This window comes from Tachyglossus aculeatus, chromosome 19 (assembly GCF_015852505.1).
Source record: "Tachyglossus aculeatus isolate mTacAcu1 chromosome 19, mTacAcu1.pri, whole genome shotgun sequence".
Classification (NCBI taxonomy): domain Eukaryota; kingdom Metazoa; phylum Chordata; class Mammalia; order Monotremata; family Tachyglossidae; genus Tachyglossus; species Tachyglossus aculeatus.
In genome coordinates, this window is record NC_052084.1 from 34462754 (window position 1) to 34484023 (window position 21270).

The following is a 21270-nucleotide window of genomic DNA, read 5'->3' on the forward strand; positions in this document are numbered from 1 at the left end:
AAAGTTTAATATGCATTACTTTTTTTAAATGAAAATTCTCCTGAAATAAAATACACAGATAAAATATGTTAATTGAGCTGTAATACCAAGAACAAAGTAAATGCATAGGTGTTAAATGTCTACTGAAATAAAACTGACATGGAGTATGTTAATGTATAATACCAGAACAAAGGCAGTTCGAAAGGTGAAGAGTGAGTTACTACGACAACAACATTGTTCTTCTTTCTTGTATAAAAAAGATTTCAAAATCCTTTACAACAGTGTCAGGTGTTTAGTTATGTTGTTTCTTTCTTTAAGGACCTTTCTTAGAAGTTTGAAAGCAAGACACTTATGAGACATGGGGAACTCATGATGATTGGACAGTAGCCATGGATTTTTTCCCTTGTATTATAAATTTCTCTTGTATTCGGTAAAGATCAGTTCAGTTTCCTCGTCAACAGAGCTGAGGGCTGAAGCGTCTCTGGATGAATGGCTAATTCATAGAGGAAACCCATATAAAGTACCTTAGCTGTGCCAAGACTGGGACTATTATTTTGCATTTCAATTACTGTGGGAGTGAAAAAAGGATTCACTTACAGGAGATATGTCCTCTTTTCTTGTAACATTAAGCCAAATCCAACTGGGACCTCAACTTTGAGACTGTGTCCTCTTCAAAACGAAGAAATGAGGACCTGTCAGCCAAAGACTACTTTTGCAAGATAGAAGATGGGGGTGAGGGTGAAAAATGACATGGGAGAAGTAGCACAAAAATAAAAGAAATAAAAGGCCAGGAAATGAGAAGTGGAAAAATGGATGAGTATGGAGACACTCTGAGAATAATCTTTCCCGGGAAGAAAAGACTTAAGGTTTGGGACAGACATGAACTATCACAGGTTTTCTCCCGCAGATCACAAGTGCAGTCCAGTGGATAGTGCATGGGTTTGGGAGTCAGAGGACCTGAGTTCTAAATTCAGCTCTTCCACTTTACTGCTGTGTGATCTTCTGCAAGTCACTTCACTTCTCTGGGCCTCAGTTTCCTCATCCATTCTCCCTTTTAGGTAGGGAACAGGGACTGTGACTGATTTGCTTATATTGTATCTCAGTGCTAAATACAGTGCTTTGCACATAGTAAGCATCTAAATGCCACAATTCTTTTTTTTTAAAGATGTGCAACTCTTCCTTTCACATCCTATAAATTACTATAAAATGAATGGCGCCTCAAAACCCAATGCAGAGGCAAGGAAAAGTGGAGAAATTAGTATTCCCCCAAAATGCACTGAGAATTGTTTCCATTGGTTACAAGGCATGTGTCAGGTACCCAGCATGACCACCAAGCCCCAGCCACCTACAGAGTGATTGAGAGGGAGTTTCCATAAAATGATGTAAAGTGGAAATAAAGATAATACTGTTCAAGTAACTAAAATATACTCCTTTTACCAATGATTTCCCTATCTTCCTATTGGAGTTGCACCATAGCTGGAAAAAGAAGCTCTGATCTTTTTCAGAGCTAAGAAGATAAGCTCCATCCTAAAGTGAAATGGAGAATTCAAGCATGATGGACTGGAGTCAGCCAGGTAACTGGAAACAATCTACATTTCAGAATTTACCTAAATTTACCTGGAACAAATATTACTGACAGAATGGTTGTATGTGTATTTGTGTGTATACGTATCTGAGTGTTTACATGCAGAGCACTTTACTAAGTACTTGGGGTCCCCCTCTAGGCTGCAAGCTCACTGTGGGCAGGGAATGTGTCTTGTACTGTACTCTCCCAAGAGCTTAATATAGTGCTTTGCACACAGTAAGTGCTCAATAAATAAAACTGACTGACGTGGGAGAATACAATGGAGTTAGTAGACTTGAATTCTTTCCCACAGGGAACTTTCATTGTAGTAGGGGAGATAGACATTAAAATGAATTAAAGGTAGCTGGAAGTGGCAGAATGTAAAGATAAGCCCATAAGTATTCTGGCATTAATGCTTGTCTCCTTCATAGACTGTAAACTCCTAGTGGGCAGGGCTGGTGTCTACAAACTCTATTGAAGTGTGTTTTTTCCAAAGCACGTAATACAGTGCTCTGCACACACTAAGTACTCAAATACCACCGACTGACTTAACTGCAAAGGCAACACACAAAAAAGAGAGAGAATAGCCTGGGGAAATAAGAGGTCAGGAAAGACTTTCTGGAGATAAGATTTTAGTAGGACTAAATTATATATTTTTGTTTATCTATGTGTGTGTGTGTGTGTGTGTATATGCATATATAAAAATGCAAACAAAAAGATTCAATGTACGTATTATATATGGGCAGAGATAAACAAAAATCAGCATCATACTATTATTCCAAATGCCTAAATTCTAAAGTGGTCCAAAAATGGAAATTAGAGGTTATTAGTATAAATAGGAATAGGGATTTTAAAAGGGATTAAGGAACATAAAGCAGTGCCTGGCTCTTCTTCTGTAGCCACGATCTAATATCTGATGTGAACCATGTGACTGGATCCTAGAATGAACCTGCAAATAAGTTTGCATTCTATCTGCCATCAGCAAATGCCCGTGGGAAGCAACGAGTGTGGGAGGGTGTGTTGATCAGTAGGAATCCCCATCTGCAGTCTGGGAAAGGGGTGTGACTAATGCATAATGGTGGTGAAGTCAAGATAATTTCCAGATTTCAAGATTAAATTTTCTCAGAAATGATAGCTTATCAGAATGTTTCCCAGAATGTCATGAGAAAACTATAATCAAGATGAAGAGGCAGGAAAAAACAAGGGTCCTGAATAGCCAGCTTTGACCTTACTTTGATCACATCAAGTATTAAAAGGACTCAATGAAAGGATACTTGAGGGCCTAGAAATTAGCTTGTCATAGGTACACCTATAAATCTAATATAAATAGCTGTGCCATTATTCATGCACAATCACATAATTATAGTTTTCCTATTTGGAGAGAAGTCTCTGGACAGTAAGAATTTATCCATGTTCAATGACCAATGACCACTGTGTTCAATGACCAATGTATGAGCAATTCTGTCCACTCTGGTATCATATACAGATTGTCCTACGCCAGGCTCAGACATTTGCTATGTGTGGTTATGCTTTTTGATTTTGCTTCTTGCTATCATGATCAGAGCAACCATTCACAACAAAAAATATTTGGCATTACTCATGAACAAATCAGAAACATCGATATGGACCAGTATTCCTTCACTACACCATGTTTGTCTCAATTTTTGAAATGCTAAAATTTTGGATATAGAGGACAAGTAAGAGGTTACCTTCAAGATTCAATAAAATAGATTTTCCTTCCCCAGTTATCTGGCTATCTGCTAGATTTTTCACCAAGTGTCTTCTTAACTGAATGAAACTAATATTGACGTTTGACTGAAAAGAGCCAAATTTTAAGAAATTTAATATGTACAGAGTCCAAGTTCCATAAGGGCACTTGTTTTTCCTTTCATTCCTCTCCCCCCGGCACAAAAAACGCATGCACACACACACACACACACCCCATTCGCAAGCACTTAGTACAGTGCTCTGACACAGTAGGTGTTCAGAAGATATTACTGATTGACTGCATGTACCAATTGCTTGGTATAGATTAATCACCAGGATAAACCTCTTTTATGAGATCTGCTCTGCTGCTGATTGCATGAGATTTAAACAAATAAAACGCCTCTTCACACAGTGAATGGTAAGCCCAAAACTGTGACATTTATGTTGTGCAGCTGAAAATATCAACAAATTTAAGAGTTTAGATAACATCAGGGATGAGAGGTCCATTAATGGGAAATTGGAGGGAAAATTAAAGTTCTAATAATCAGGGTTGATGATGAAGGGAGCAATAATGATAATAATAGTGATAGTGGTATTTGCTAAGCACTGGGGTAAAAAATAATGATAATAATATTGATGGTATTTGTTAAGCTCTTACTATGTACCCAGCACCATTCTAAGCACTGGACAGAAGATGAAATCAATCACAGTTCCTGGTCTACATGGGGCTCACAGTCTAAGGGAGAGGGAGAGCATGTACTGTATCCCCATTTTACAGATGAAGAAACTGAAGCACAGAAAAGTTAAGTGACTTAGCCAAGGTCACATAGCAGGAAAGTGGTGCAATTGAGATTTGAACCCGTTTCCTGACTCTTAATCCTGCACTCTACCATTTAGCCCTGACGCTTTTGGCTATCAAAGTTTTTCCATATAGCCTCCTGCCACCATCAATGACAGTTAGGGGAGTAATGAATCTGAGGCAGCAATAGCACTGCTTTGGTTTAATGTTCCTTCTGTCAGAGTAGTTGTGAATCCTGATTAGAGAACAATTTAGATGTTGCCATTCCCGATGATTACAGTAAATTTGAAGTCAATTACTCTTATTGGCCTACATGCAAGACCCACAACAAAGGTTTTTAAGTCAGAGTTGGGATTTTTCAAAAAGAATGAAAACTACTGCATCCATCTTTAATGTTCGTTGTAATCCTGAAGGATTTTATATATCTAAATCTCTCTCTCTCTATGTATATATATATACATACATACATGTGTATATAGGTATTTGTTAGCTTGGCAAAGAGAAAGAATGGGGGCAGGAAAGAAAGGCTTTGATTTTACTTGAGTTTGTGTGGAAAAGGCCTCAAGACATTTACATTAATAAGGAGGTTTTTGGTTTTTAATCTTCCAGAAATTACAAACCCATTACTCTTTTCCCATTTGTTTTTCCCCCATATTAAAGGGATAGACTTAATAAAATTTAGTTGGAGTAAGGATAATTATAGGTGGGAAAGAACACAATTATAAGGGGGGGACAAAAGCAGAAATATTACAGCGCAAAAATTAATCAGACGGGGGTTGTAAACACCATATGATTGGGTGAGCTAGAGAAGCAATTATTTAATAGGCTATTAATCATAAGTGACACAATAAGTAGTGAAAGCTGCCTGCTAAAGTAATTCTATTGACTAACTCAACTCAAGGCAAGTGATTTTCCATCCTATGCACCTTCACGGGAGAATGGACTATCATACTGATGGGTAAGGTGGTGGGTAAGGGTGATATCCAACATTCAACAATTCTTAGGCACCCTTATGTCAAGGAGGGGAAATAATTTCCTTTCTTTGGAGCTACACCTAATTCCAAACAAAGCAATGTTTCCTAGAAAAATGTCTGATATTGTCTCCTAGAAATGTCTTTGGTTTTCCAGAGTGAAGCACTGTAAATCATTTACTTATTCATATGTCTGCCTCTCTCTCTAGACTGTAAGCTCATTAGGGACAGGGAATGTGTCTGTTAATTCTGTAATACTGTACTCTCCCAAGCACTTAGTACAGTGTTGTTCACATAGTAAGTGTTCAACACATGCCACTGATTGATTATTGCATCCATGGGGATTGTCCATCCACCCACTGAACTCCCAGGTCATTCTGCAGGCAAGGGAAGAGTGTCACTATTGTTGAGGGGAATTGGCTTAATCAGACAATTGTATTTTCTTGTAGAAAACATGGAAATGTTGCAAAATCAAAGTAGGTAACACGTTTATGAAACATATTATTAAGTGCTTGACAATGTATTTATTGAATGCTTCATAATAATAATAATAATAATGGTATTTGTTAAGCGCTTACTATGTGCAAAGCACTATTCTAAGCGCTGGGGGGAATACAACGTGATCAGGTTGTCCCACATGGGGCTCACAGTCTTAATCCACATTTTACAGATGAGGGAACTGAGGCACAGAGAAGTGAAGTGACTTGCCCAAAGTCACACAGCTGACAATTGGCAGAGGCAGGATTTGAACCCATGACATGTGACTCCAAAGCCCGGGCTCTTCCCACTGAGCCATGCTGCTTCTCTGAGCCACGCTGCTTCTCTAATAATAATAATGATGGTATTTGTTAAGTGCTTACTACGTGCAAAGCACTGTTCTAAGCTCTGGGGAGATACAAAGTGATCAGGTTGTCCCAGTGGGGTTCACAGTGTTAATCCCCATTTTACAGATGAGGGAACTGAGGCACAGAGAAGTTAAGTGACTTGCCCAAAGTAACACAGCTGACAACTGGTGGAGTCAGAACTTGAACCCATGACCTCTGACTCCAAAGCCCATGCTCTTTCCACTGAGCCACGCTGCTTAATGTGTGCAGAGCCCTGCACTAAGTACTTGGGAAAGTTTTGGCAGATGTGATCCCTGCCCACAAGAAGCTTACAGTTTACAGTCTAAAGGGGAATACTGTGGTGTTTGTAAAGTGCTTACTGTGTACTAAGCATGGTGGGAGATACAAGAAAATTAGGTTGGACACAGTGCCTATCCCACATGGTGCTCCCAGAAGAGGTATTGACACTATTCACTACCAACGAGGTGCTTACAAAGTATTGGAGGGAAAAGTCATTCAAAATGATTTATCATTAGTGGGAGGAGTACAAAGAACTAGGATTAGATAAGCAGAAGATTAAATGAACTAGGATGAAATAGGATAATGAATGGAATGTACAATTGATATGCGTATATACATTTGTGCTGAGGATGGTTAGAAAATAATGTTTAGGTGGACAGACACTATCTTTGGGGCCTAGAAAGAGAGACACATATTTAGCGAGAAGGCCCCTTAACATGGCCTAGTGGATAGAGCAGAGGACTGGGAATATGAAGGACCTGGGTTTTAATCTGGGCTCCGCCACTTTGCTGTGTGACCTAGGGTAAGTCACTTCACTTCTCTGTGACTCAGTTATCTCATCAGTAAAATGGCGCCCCTTGTGTATCAGGGATTGTGTCCAAACCGATTTGCATTTATCTACCTCAGTGCTTAGGGTGGTGCCCAACGCATGCACAAAGTGCTTAATAAATAGCACAATTTATTACTACGCAGCCAATCAATTCTGTTTATTGACTGCTCACTCTATGCAGAGCCCTTGGGAGGGAACACTGAGATAGAGTTGGTGGGCACGTCCCCTGCCTGTTTTCATCTTTTAGAATCTAGTACTCCTACATAGATTGTGAACTCCATGAGGGACAAGGACTGGGTCCAACCTGATTAATTTGTATGTACCTCAGTGGTAGGACAGTCTTGAAACATATAGTAACTACTTAATTACCATATTAATCAAAATCATAATGATAATCAGCTACCACTTAGAAGCTCACATTCATAGCAAATATATGAAGATCTAGCTCAATAGCGTACAATTGCCTTAGCTGAGGAAAACATTGAAACAGTAATAAATATGTGTTGGGTGGATGGGATTAGTAGAAGCTCATTATGTACATAAAGGGATGGGGAGAGCGATGAAAAGGAATGAACCAGAAATCGAGAGTTTTCACACAATTTCACAACCCTGAGTGGAAACTGGAAATAGGCAGAGCAGAAATGTGCCTTTTGTTTTGCAGCCAAAATGGGTTCTGACAGAATGTGATTTACCATTGAAAGGCTTGCATGCCTTCAGAAAATAAATACTGAAGAGAATTATATCAGTGAAATAGACTGTTAAATACCTATAAGAAAGAAAAATAACAATTCTGGCTAGAGTGGAAGGGCCCATATTGAAGATTTAGTTGATAAGGGAGACAGAGACAAATGATTACAAAGGAAGTAATAGATACAAAAAGGTCCTAGTGAATCAGGTTGCTTTCATCTGCCAGCCCAAGCAGAGGCCAGTGCAGAATGGTAAGCTACGGGGAGAGAATCAAAAAATCTTTGAAAATTAAATAGCATGTGGAATCTTGCTGATTTTGTGAATGTGGTCACTGGAAGTGCCATTACTGAATCATTTCAATGGTCCCTGCATCCCAGCACTCTGTCTCCATTCTAGGTAATATCGGAGGAACAGTGTGATGGTTCGCCAATCAGTCGATCACATTTATTGAATGTGTACAGTCTAAATGCTTGGGATACCACAGACTAAGCAGACATGATCCCTGCCCTCAGAGAGTTTATAATCTAACAGGAGAGACAGATGTTAACATTTGCTGACGATGGAACATTCTAACATCCTTAACTTTTCCCTTCATATTTCTAAGTTACCTTGTAGTAGCCTATTGTGGACCTTTCATTTGAACATGCTGATTTTATTTTAATGATGGGAGATAGGACTACTACACATTTACAATTCTGTATTTTTTTTTATCCCTGTTTTATAGTATATTTGTAATTGGCATTTCCTGGGATCATGGGACTGCTTTAATGCTACTTACATTTTCTCCTATAATTAACTGTATTTCATTTAAAGTTCTTTTAAAACCATTTCATAGAACTGATAGAGAAGCAGTGTTGCCTAATAGATAGACCACAGACCTGGGAATCAGAAGGACCAGGATTCTAATCCTGGCTCCACCATTCATCTATTGTGTGCCCTTGGGTGAGTCACAACTTTCCTGTGCCTTAATTACCTAATCTGTAAAATGAGGATTAAAGAATGTGAGCCCCATGTGAGACGTGGACTATGGCCTGTCTGATGAGCTTCTATCTCAGCACTTAATATCATGCTTAGTTCATATTAAACACTTAATACCAAAAAAACCTAATTAATCAATCCTATTTGAGTGCTTACTGTGTGCAGATCACTGTTCTAAGAGCTTGGGAGAGTACGAAAATTAAGAACACCTTCTATGGATTTATCAGTATATGTCTGACTCAGAGTCACAGAAAGGGAAGGAATGTATTCTCTCTGACCTAGGAATCTCATGGATAAGTTATACACTCTCCGGATGGTAAATAGGAGAACTAGGTTAAATAGAAGCAGCTTGATATTCAATTCCTTTACTTCCTTAAGACTCTGTCAGTATCAGACATTTCACGTATTGCTATTCACTACAAAATCATTTGCATCATTTCTGTTATATTGATTTGAAGGCTGCTTAGAGGGATTTGATTACTGAGCTGAAATAAATAGTCAACCCCACTTGCTTGGTCTCTTCAGAAAAAGAAATTTGTTTAAATATAATTTAAATATAAATTAATTGCTTAAATATAATTAGAGATGCATGGACAAGGTAAAAATTGGATGTCCAATTGCATCATTGCTGGCCTGCTCTGGTTTATTGATTATGAGACACTACCCTAGAAATACATAGGTTATCGTGCCAGACATAAATTATACTATTGTGAATATGCTCGTATCTTTCCTAAACTTTAACTGCTCGCTTTAGTGTAAGCTTCCTGATGGAACGGATCAGATTGTTCTCCCCCAAGTGCTTAGCATAATGCTTTAGAAGCAGCATGGCCCTATGGAAAGAGTTTAGGATGGGAGTCAGAGGACCTGGGTTCTAATCCCAGCTCTGCTACATGCCTGCTGCCTGACACTGTGCAAATCATTGATCTTCTTTGGGCCTCAGTTTCTTCATTTGTAGGATGGGGATACTTATCTGTTTTCCCTTCCTCAAACTGTGAGTCTCATGTGAGGTGGAGATGCTGAGGTTATCTGATTGTTTTACATCTACCCAGAACTTAGCACAGGACTTGGCACATAGTAAGAAATGAATACAACTGTGACTGATTAATGCTCTGCCCACAGTAAACACAAAGGTTTGTCTTCTGCTGTAATCTTCCAACTTTCCACATCGCTGAGATTTTCCTTCATCTTGTATTAAATGTATCTTTTCTCTCCTTTGCATCAAACAAAACAGTTGAGCACTGGCTTCAAGGAACTCCCGAGGTCTCTCATTACTGACAGTAATAATAATAATAATAATAATAATAATAATAATAATAATAATGGTATTTGTTAAGTGCTTACTATGTGCCAAGCACTGTTTTAAGTGCTGTGGTAGATACAGGGTAAGCAGGTTCTCCCACATGGGGCTCACAGTCTTAATCCCCATTTTACAGATGAGGTAACTGAGGCACAGAGAAGTCAAGTGAGTTGCCCAACGTCACACAGCAGACAAGTGGCGGAGTCGGAATTAGAACCCATGACCTCCAACTCCCAAGCCCGGGCTCTTTCCACTAAGCCACGCTGATCTGTCTTCTACTTTCCAGTCTGGTGCTCTTTCTAAATAAACCTTCTCACTGCCCTTCATTTCAGCTCTTGTCCTTCAGACTTTTAGCATGTTTCCCCAATTTGGAACTCCCTTCCCTTTCAAACCTGCCACTACACAGCTCTCCCCACAGTCAACACCCTCCCAAATTCCCAATTCCTCCACCAAACCTTCTCTGATTAATTTTCCTCATCCTTGGTCATTTCTCCCAACTAATCAGCATTTACACACTTTTATATGCATTGATGCATGTACTCTACTTTGTGAGCACAACCTAACCAGCCTTCCATTCCCTTTCTTCATTCTGTGAGTAGTGTGTGTATCTCGTCAAATTTTTAATTCCTAGAAGTTAGGGATTGTGTTTTAACACTTTTGTACTCTCTCAAGTATTTAGAATAGTGCTTGCTCACAGTAGAGGCTCAGTAAATACAGTGGGCTGACTGATCCTTCCCACCCTGTGACATCTTTCCTATTTAAATTTACCACAGAGCAGTAATTTGTATTGTCTCCTGTTTCATTTTCTCATAGGTCCCAGCCCACAGAAGTATGATGTGAGGAGCATACTTGAAGAATCAATCAATCAATCAATTGTATTTATTGAGCGCTTACTATGTGCAGAGCACTGTACTAAGCGCTTGGACTGTACTAAGTGCTTGAATGGTATAGTGACTGTGTATAACTAAGACCTAATTGTTTGTGATTCTGTCTTGCCACTTGATGTTAAGTAGTGCATACATGTGTTATTATTGGAACTAGTCTTCAAGTCAAATTGAGCGACTGATATCTACAGTCATGAAGAGTATAGGACACTACCCTGTAACTCTATACTTCCAGCTTGATGTGAAACTTGCTACGACGGAGGCACCACTGTCTATCAATCTTCCAAAAGATATACTAATGATGTAATTATTTTCTGTCTTCTTGTCTGTCCACACATCACTGAACAGAGGGCTGCCAAAGTAGCAGAATTCATTGTCAGCTTAATAATTTATTTCACCTTGGTGTTGTATAGGATTTTCCAGGTCCTAAAACATCCCCCTCCCTCCCCACCTCAACACACTCATACACACTTTGAGTTCCGCATTTCAATATCCCTTCCCGCTGTCTCTATGAAACATCTTTTCACAGAAATTTGAAGAGCTCTACACAGGAAAACCAAAAGGAAGCAATACAGAAACAGAGTACTTTGGAGACACTTTCAAGTCTTGGCCCCTTTGAAAAAGATTGGTGGAATGTAGGCTACTTTGTTCCTTTATCTTTCCATCAATCTGCTAAGCAGCATGGCAGCAGTCATTACCCACCAGGAAGAGATAAAATATCCTCACAGCTGCTATTGGAGCCTGTTATTTATCCCTCCCAATGTCAGTCCAAAGTGGTTTCATCCCTTAACACTTTCTCTGCATGGCAGAAGAAAGCTAGTGGATGATCATTAAGATGACAAAGTCGATGGACACCAAGGCAATAGAGTATGTGAATGTGCCTCCTCCAGTGATAATTGTTTCTGGGACAACTAAATGAACAGATATGGGAGAAGCAGAATCCATGGCCTTGTTTCTGACCCCTTTAGTACCTCTACATTTTTGAGCCACTGTGTATAAAGAGAGGCCAAATTGGCTGTTTCAATTAGCAGCAATCCCCTGGAAATAGAGCAAAGTTGGTACCATTTACAACAAAAAAAACCCGTCCATCCTCCCAGATACTTTTCAGTATTAAAAGCTCTCAATTTCTATATGATTGAGGGGGAGAGAGGGAGATCAACCACAAAATTCATATAGAGTGGCGAGTAGCAGATTCATAATTAAATCTGTAACATTTGAGAGACTTCTCTAAAATAACTTCAACTAATCGATATGAAGTCCAGTAAGGTCTTCTGGGAATTTTAGTCTGAGCTAAAACAAAGGAGGATGAAGATGAATGGCTAATCTTTATATGCTCTAACTGTCTCATGGGTACTCTTACTTCCAGTTATGTGCCAAATAGGATACCTCGCTGGTCCAAAATCTTTTGCATCAGCTACTCAGTAAAATTTTAGTATCATCTTGGAGAATACAAATTTCCAGAGGAACAAAGGGTTATTTTCTCCAGATCCTGTCAAGTGGTTCATTCAAAGCAGTCCATTCTGAAAATAAACATACTTTATAAAGTGCCATGCATGAAATATGCCACAGAAATAAAAGAATGGAGTAAAAAAAAATTACGATGTTTTACTGTGCACACCTGTTGGGAATCAGAAGAGTTCCATCAATTATACCTTATCCTTTTGTGATCTTTCCCTTATTCCTTTTTGACATCAGGGAAGACAAAAGATTAAGCCCTGAGGCTAGGTCTTAAACTGTGGACAAAATAAAGAGAAAAACTTCAAAAAACCAAAAACGTCACAGAGGGCAAGGGGTGGTGTTCCCATTTGTTCTAAAAAGAAACATAGCACCATTACAACAGTCCTATCCTAATCAAAAATAGCTTTTTAAATAAAGGAAAGCCATGAAATTAAGGGTCTACAGAATAAAGTAAGTCTGTCTCCCCCTTCTAGACTGTGAGCTCGTTATGGGCAGGGATTGTCTCTCTCTATTGCTGTATTGCACTTTCCCAAGTGTTTAGTACAGTGCTCTGCACACAGTAAGCGCTCAATACATACAACTGACTGAATGAATGAACAATACAGATAGTTCTGGCATGCCCATACTTCAGCTCTGCCAATTTTTTTCTCTACTCAAAAGAGAATAAGTGAAGTTCTTTACCTGCTCATATATAAATAGAATAATTCTCAGGAAACCGTTCCTTAAGCACATCAAGTTGAAAGGGAGAAATGTGCTGGGATAAAGTTTCTTACCTGATGTAAACCAGAATTACCCATGCAACCTCACATTAATTAGAAGACCAAAATGGAAGTTCCAGGCCTGTTCTAGGCTCTGGTTTGGTCTGGAACACCCAAGGGCATTCCAAGTCCATCCTAAAAAAGATCTCGATTCCTTGAAGTCTCCTTGGAATTTACCTAGCTCTTCTAGGGCTCATTAAATTGGCAATGAGCCAGACCAACAAGGCTGGAAATTGACTTCCTCTCTTGAATAGAATTAAACCTCTGGAACTATTCCAGTCCACTCTGATCATTGTAGATTGGAAACTGGGTGGGATTGGGGCTAGTCATTTTGCTTGTCAAATTCTTTTCCAAAGCATTTGGTTTTCAAGAGATAGGGATTAAATTATAGCATTCGTATACTTTAATAAATGAAAAAAGTCTCCAGTGATTAATAATAATGGTGGCATTTACTAAGCGCTTATTATGTGCACAGCACTGTTCTAGAGTGAATCTCAAAATGAATAATCGGCATGTGCCGTGATCAACATCAAAATGTCGAAGACAGTGAGGGTCCCAGGGTGGGGGCAGTCTGATTCCACAGAATCAAGATCTCACTTCCACTGCCTGATGATCCAGTCCTTGAGCCAGATGGGGCCTAGACTGTGTCTGGTTCAAAGGCAGCAGCAGAGAGAAGGCAGAACAAACTAAACCTTGTTGAGATAAGAGGAAGTACCAGCGTTCTGGTTATTATCCCATTTTAGATAAGAGATAAGAGAAGCAGTGTGGCTCAGTGGAAAGAGCACGGGCTTTGGAGTCAAAGGTCATGGGTTCAAATCCCGGCTCTGCCAATTGTCAGCTGTGTGACTTTGGGCAAATCACTTAACTTCTCTGTGCCTCAGTTCCCTCATCTGTAAAATGGGGATAAAAACTGTGAGCCCCCATGGGACAACCTGATCACCTTATAACCCCTCCCCAGCGCTTAGAACAGTGCTTTGCACATAGTAAGTGCTTAATAAATGCCATCATTATTATTACCAGTGGAAAAACTCATTCTCTGGGTATTAGCAATGTCAATTTTTAGCTGAAATAGTTGGGGTTAAAATATAGCACTCTAAAAGATGACAGTAAACAGTTTGGAAAATATTAAGAGTCCTACAGAGCCAAGGAAAGTAGAATTGACATTTCATTCAACAAACATCTCCCCACACATGCCAGCAGTGAAAGGAATGAGAATCAGGAGACCTGGGTTCTAGTCCAAGCTTCACTCTTGCCTGTTCTAACATCTAGGATATATTGCAATTTCCCCGTGTTCAGCTTCCTCATTTGGAAAATGGGGATAAAGTACCTCTTCTCCCTCCTTTGAACTGGGATGATTTCAAATTATTATTATTATTATTAATTATGAATAATGGCATTTGTTAAGCACTTACTATGAGGCAAGCACTGTAATAAGCTCTGGGGTGGATACAAGCAAATCAATTTGGACACAATCCCTGTCCCATTTAGGGCTCCCAGTTTCAATCCCTATTTTACAGATGAGGTCACTGAGGCCCAGAGAGGTGACTTGCCTAAGGTCACACAGCAGACAAATGGAAAAGCCGGGATCTTACTAGAATTTCTTTTTCCTCTACGGATGCCATTCCTCTGAACAACAGTAATACACTGAGAATTTTGGTATAGGAAGTGAGAGATTAAAAAACAATATTGAATGGGGAAAAGTTTTTATGCACTGTTAAATCAGTTTGCACCATAAATTGGAACTGTCTCTCAATTTGTGCAATAACAAATCTGTGAATACATTCCCTCTCTCAATTCACACTTAATCTGAGAACCTGGTTTCCCCGGTGGCTTTGTCTTTAGTGGTCATTTAGTATGTGGGGGAAGGTATTTTGATTTTTCAGTTTCCAATTGCTCTGCCTATACCACCTGTTATTTTCAACAGCACGTTAGCTACTCGTGTCTTAAAGGTTGCAATCCGGCTTTCAAAATGAGCCTGATATAAAAGACAACTAATGCGCGAAACCCTGTGACAAAAAGGCAAAGAACGGAGATAGGGAAGGGGCTGCTAGAGTACTTGGGAGTCATATCTGTTCTGAAAAGCCATTCCACACTCTTAGTGTAATTTTTAAATCCCCAAACTTAACGAGAAAGCAGTCCCTGCTGATCACAAAATGTCCTCACAAGTATCAAACAGGTGGGGGAGAAATCCAGGCTTTATCCCATCAAGCTTCACTGCCCACCATCAATAGCACTTACCAGGTGGCCAACTTCAAAGGAATAAGTCCGTGTCTTTGTTACATCCAGCCCTTGTGGGGCAGATTGGCAGGGGCGGTTAGGTTACTTTCAAGTTCTACTTTCACTTAAGAAGGTAAATGAGGAGCATGAAAAGGAGATCCTGATTAAAAGACATTCAAAGGAAGCCAAACCTTCCACCGGCCAGCTATGATTAAGGCCTGACAGAAGGGAAGTTCTGTTGTGAAAAGGTGAAACAAACACCAGAAAACCCCACAGATCACTACAGATTCCTGCCTGGGTTTTTAGCAACTAATCGCCATCCTTAGCCTGTCAAACTGCAATTGTTAGAGATCAACTGGGATCTAGTTGTTTTTATGACCATGCGGGCTTCACCCCCTAATCTTTGCTGTGGACACCAACAATACCATTTATTGAGCGGACCTCTGTAGCAAGTGTTTGAGACAACATAAAATAGAGTTTAGTGGACCAGCCCACAAGGAGTTCAACTTTTTAACTTCCAGCAGGCTGCCTTCAATACTCGATAAGGAGTTCTGATTAAGGTTTGGCTTAACATAATCTCTTTGGAGAAAATGGTAATTACCATAATACTTCATGGTCATGGTACAATTTATACTGCCCATCAGCCCTTTCACTACCCAACTTATAATTGATTTCATAAAACTGACGTGTGTGAGCAGGGGAGAATTATGGCAAAATATCAGTCAGTGGCATTTGTTGAGCACCTACTGTGCAGAACACTGTACTAAGCTCCTGAGAAAGTACAGTATAGAATATAGACAGTAGTCAATTGCTACAGCTCTTGCAGTAGTTGATTGCTACAGCTTACCAACAGGACCCATCTCTGGCTCAGTATTCAAGAATAAATACGATTGAATGAATGAATGAATGAGAACATGAGCTTTGTCAATGCTGTCATCAATCTTTCACATTGACGAATCTCTGCTTTGTTAAAGCAAAAGCAGCCACATTGCATATGTTCTTTCCATTACTGGTTTTGAGTACAGTACTGTCATTTCTCTGGATTAAAACAGACAGACCTCATTTTGGGGAACACATCTATCCTGTAGATAAGACCGTGGTAAGAGATTTCCATGCCTCCATTATGTAGTCCTTTAATAGTACCGGGAAAACAATTCAAAGAGACTACAACAATCTCTTTGACTGTTTGACTCTGACAGACCACAACAACTCCACACACAGTAAGCGCTCAATAAATACGATTGAATGAATGAATGAACAGAAAAGATACTGAAGAGTTTCAAAGTATCCTGTATGCCTTTAGGAATCCAGTGGTGTTACTAATTGTGTACCACAGAAAATATTAATGCTGGCTGGTGCAGTAAAGGAATTAAACTGAGGGAAAAAAAAATGCCTTAGGCTAAACAAATGATAATTCAGTCCTCCCAACTAGAAGTTTCAAACTGAGACTCAAATGTGACTTTGCACAACCTGGAATCTACAGAATACCTGCAGTGTGATAGATGTACTGTACCAAATTACAAGAAATTCAATCAAAACGATGTAAATTCAGCGGCATAAAATAGGAGCATTAGAAGCTCTAAAACCTTCAGCTATTATTAATGCCTAACAGTAAATTCCACCTAAGCAATCATCAGAGACAAAGTCTGAATCTTAAGTTAACACTCCAGAAGTTTTAAATCACAATAACACTTGCGTGCAGGTGCTTGTGGGAAGCCCCCAGCGCTGACCACTTCTGTTCCTGGAGCTCAGGAAGAAGCAATCAGGAAGGACAGCCATGTTTTACTCAGTGCCATTTTAGTAATCCGCTGTGAATCACTTGTAAACAGTAGGAACACAATTAAACTGGGAGGTATGCTTACCCATTAGAAAGATATGCACTCACACACACATACACAGATACGCTCGGCTGTTCTTAAGGCTTGGCAAATCACACTTTACCCAAGCACCACCCCACCAAAACAGCCCACTGTCTCACCACCTTCTCCTACAGGATAGCCAAAAATGCCAAATGAAACAGCTGAGCCAATTTTCTTTCTCTTCCTGCCCCTAACCTCTCTCATAATAATAATAATAATAGCATTTATTAAGCACTTACTATGTGCAAAGCACTGTTCTAAGCACTGGGGAGGTTACAAGGTGATCAGGTTGTCCCACAGGGGGCTCACAGTCTTCATCCCCATTTTACAGATGAGGTAACTGAGGCACAGAGAAGTGAAGTGACTTGCCCAAAGTCACCCAGCTGGCAATTGGCAGAGCCGGGATTTGAACCCATGACCTTTGACTCCAAAGCCCGTGCTCTTTCCACTAAGCCACGCTGCTTCTCTCACACTCTAGTGTTTTAGTAGGAAAAACACAGGACTGTGAGTCAGAAGAAGTGGGTTCCAATCCTGCCTCTGCTATTTGCCTGCTTTGTCATCTTTGGCCAGTCCCTCCAATGCTCTGTGCCACAGTTCCACCTCATCTGTAAATTTGAGATTTCCCTCCCTATTAAATTATGATCCCAGGTAGGACAGGGACTATATCCAATCTGATTCCTTTGTCTACTCTAGTGTTTGTCACATAGGAAGCACTTAAATACCACTATCATTATAGGAAGCACTTACTAAATGCCATCATTATTATTATTATTATCTCATTGTAGGCAGGAAACATGTCTACCGGCTCTGTTGTACTATACTGTCCCAAGCATTTAGTACAGTGCTCTGTACACAGTAAGGGCTCAATAAGTGCCACTGATTGAAAGATTAAGCCTTACTGTGTTTAGAGACACCAGTTCCTGCTCTAACTTTCTGGGGAAGTTTCCACGTGGTCATTGTGCCAGAAGCATGGGAACTCAGAAGCTTAAATCTTTGTTTGAGAAGGTTCTTAAGATTCATTCAATTGTATCTTTTACCATCTTAAAATGCTTTCATGGGTAAATCTCCTTGTTTCCCTCCCTGTGTTTCGTCACAATTTTCATTGAGGTTTCACAAATACCATTCTCTTTTCTCCCAAACTTTGGTGTATCCATGAAATCATTGCAGCCTCACCTATCTAGAAGAAAGTGGGCAAGAGGCTGAAAAAAATCATAGTAATAATGGTAAATGCTGTGGTGTTTGTAAATCACTATACACCAATCATTGTGCTAAGCCCAGGAGTAGATACGAAACCATCAGGGTAGACACAGTCCCTGTCCCACAGGGAGCTCCCAATTCAAGAGGAAGGCAGAAGTAGTATTTCACCCCCATTTTACAGATGAGCCCCAGAGAAGTTAAGTGACTTCCCTGAGGCCACACAAAAGGCAAGAGGTGGAACAGGGAATAATAATAATAATAAAATAGCATTTATTAAGCATTTACTATGTGCAAAGCACTGTTCCAAGCACTGGGGAGGCTACAAGGTGATCAGGTTACCCCACGGTGGGGCTCACAATCAATCCCCATTTTGCAGATGAGGGAACTGAGGCACAGGGAAGTTAAGTGACTTGCCCAAAGTCACACAGCTGACAACTGGCGGAGTCAGAATTTGAACCCATGACCACTGACTCCAAAGCCCGTGCTCTTCCCACTGAGCCACGCTGCTTCTCAGAACCCAGAATAGAATAGAATGAGTAGAATCCAGGTCTCCTAACTTCCAATCTTGCACTATTTCTACTAGGCCACTCTGCTTCTCAGTCAATCAATAGTATTTATTGAGCACTCTGAGTGGAAAACTCTGTACTTAACACTTGGGAGAGCATAATAGATTTAGTGGACTTGCTCCCTGACCTCAACCAGTTTACCACCTAGAAGGAATACATAAATACTCTGAAGAATCTAAAATCAAAAGGTTAAGGTCAGTTCAGTCAATATTATGCATACTACGATAAACCTTTTGTTCGTTTAGAAATTAAACTTTATATCCCTTGATTAGGACAAGCACTTTTTTTTAATATTAGTCATCGCAATATCACTGTACTACAATTTACCTAATTGGTATCAAAGAAAAATTAGGTGCCGGCGGACAGGTTGTTAGCAGAATGTAACAATGGGGGAGAAAAAAAGTCTTCTCCAGCAAATCTGAGTGTCACAGCATAATGCTGTCCTTGTCAAGGCGAGTGAATTGGTTTTAAATGTCATGATGAATAATTAGGAGGTAGGAGCATGAGCTGTGATCACAGAAAGCATTCTCCTTCCATGCTGTTTATTTCAGATTAGCAACTCCGGTCAAATTTCAGCCATTAAGAAACTGAAATGCTGAGGGTGGAAAAATGATCAAGTATTTCCCCTCAAAAACTCAAGAGTCAAGTTTTGATATCTGCCTTGGGGAAGATTTTTTTTTTCCTTCCTCTACGCTTAAGCCGTCAACACGAATCTTCTCACTTCAGGATGAAGCCCAGCTCCATTTCTCATCATCAAAATTCAGATTTTCCATCCGCTTTGAAATGCAATTTGAGAAATGTCTGACACATACACGTGCACAATCTAGTTGGATGACTGACCCCTCTTCGTTTTCAAGTATTCTGAAAGGAGTTGGATTAACAGAACAAAGTTGCAAGCAAGCCTGTCTTCATTTATAATTGTACATGGATCTACAGGTGTCTATGCATTGATTTCTGGCTTTATACATACGCACATACATATTTTATATAATGATGATGATGATGGTATTTGTTAAGCACTTACTATGTGCCAAGCACTTATATATCAGCAAATTCCTCTAGAGAGTCTTGTGAGTGATATTACCCTATGCATTGTATAGGATAAAATCTCAGCATGTACCGCTGTTGAAATATTCCCCATTTTAAGGTGTTTCAGAAGTTAAATTTAAGATTAAGGCACCGTAGCAGTACATTAGGAGGGTGGGGAACAAGGAACATGGTGTGATGTTATTGGAATCTGGAAAGCCAATTGTCAGTTACCCTGATGCTGACAGAACCCGATCAGGGTCCCAGTAGGGTTTCAGTATTAGAAGATAACACGTGTTAATGCAAAGTGCCAAGGGGAAAAAATGATAATAGTCCATTTAAAAAAAAATGAAGATAATCAAAATTCCTGCAGGTAAAATATCAAGAGCAAAGGAATTCCCATATTTTTGAATGCATTCGTGTGCATAAATATTTTAAAATATGAAAATTGGACTACTTTACATTTCTATGACTTTGAATTTGTTAAAAAGCACTTTACAAGTATGAATTGCCCTTCACGATATCCCTGTAAGCTAGGCATCACTCTTTCAGTTATACAAATGGGAAAACAGGCATAAAACTAATTGCCTCCAGCCACGCAGCTAATGAGAGGAGACTCTGGGAACAGAACACCTGGGTTCGAACACTTCATTTCCTGAGCTAACCACAGCATCCGAAACCCTAGGTCTCAAGTCACGAGGCCTGGAGAAGAAAACACAAGTCTGGAGGTCCGGGGACCTGGGATTTAATCCCCATTCTGCTATTTGCCTGCTGTGTGACCTTATCTTCTCTGGGCCTCAATTTTCTCATCTGTACAATGGGAGTTAAATACCTGTTCTCTGTTCTTATTAGACTCTGAGCCCCATGTAGGGCAGGGACTGTGTCTGTTCTGACTGTGGTTTACTGACCACGGAGCTTGGCACATAAGCACTTGACAAATACTAGGAGCCCCCTTTTTCCTCTCCTCCTCCCTATCCCCCCCCACCCTACCTCCTTCCCCTCCCCACAGCATCAGTATATATGTTTGTACAGATTTATTATTCTATTTTACTTGTACATATTTACTATTCTATTTATTTTATTTTGTTAATATGTTTTGTTGTCTGTCTCCCCCTTCTAGAATGTGAGCCTGATGTTGGGTAGGGACCATCTCTATATGTTGCCAGCTTGTACTTCCCAAGCACTTAGTACAGTGCTCTGCACACAGTAAGCGCTCAATAAATGCAATTGAGTGAATGAATGAACAAGTACGATTGAATGAATTAATGAGTGAATTAATGATGATTATTATTCCTCTGGGCTGTTCTTTTTAACAGCCTTTCAGGTAGGGCCTCTGTAGGGGGATAGGTGAAGCCATATGTAGGATTTAAATCTCTTGAGGAGTCAGGTGCAGCATTAGATTCTTTCCTCCCCATCTCTTACTAATACGCATATTCATAGCCTGTGAGATGCTTAAGCTGGCAACTTCTAATATCCAAGCGAGTTTTTCTAATGTATGGGGAGCAGTTGATTACACCCATATAGACATTAAAACTTCTTTCATAAAATAAATATCCCTCTGCAACAGCAGACAGCATCAGTCTGTGCATGTGGAAGCAGTGTGATCATGATCACTGTACTGTAAACATCTGTTGGAATTTCCCACGATC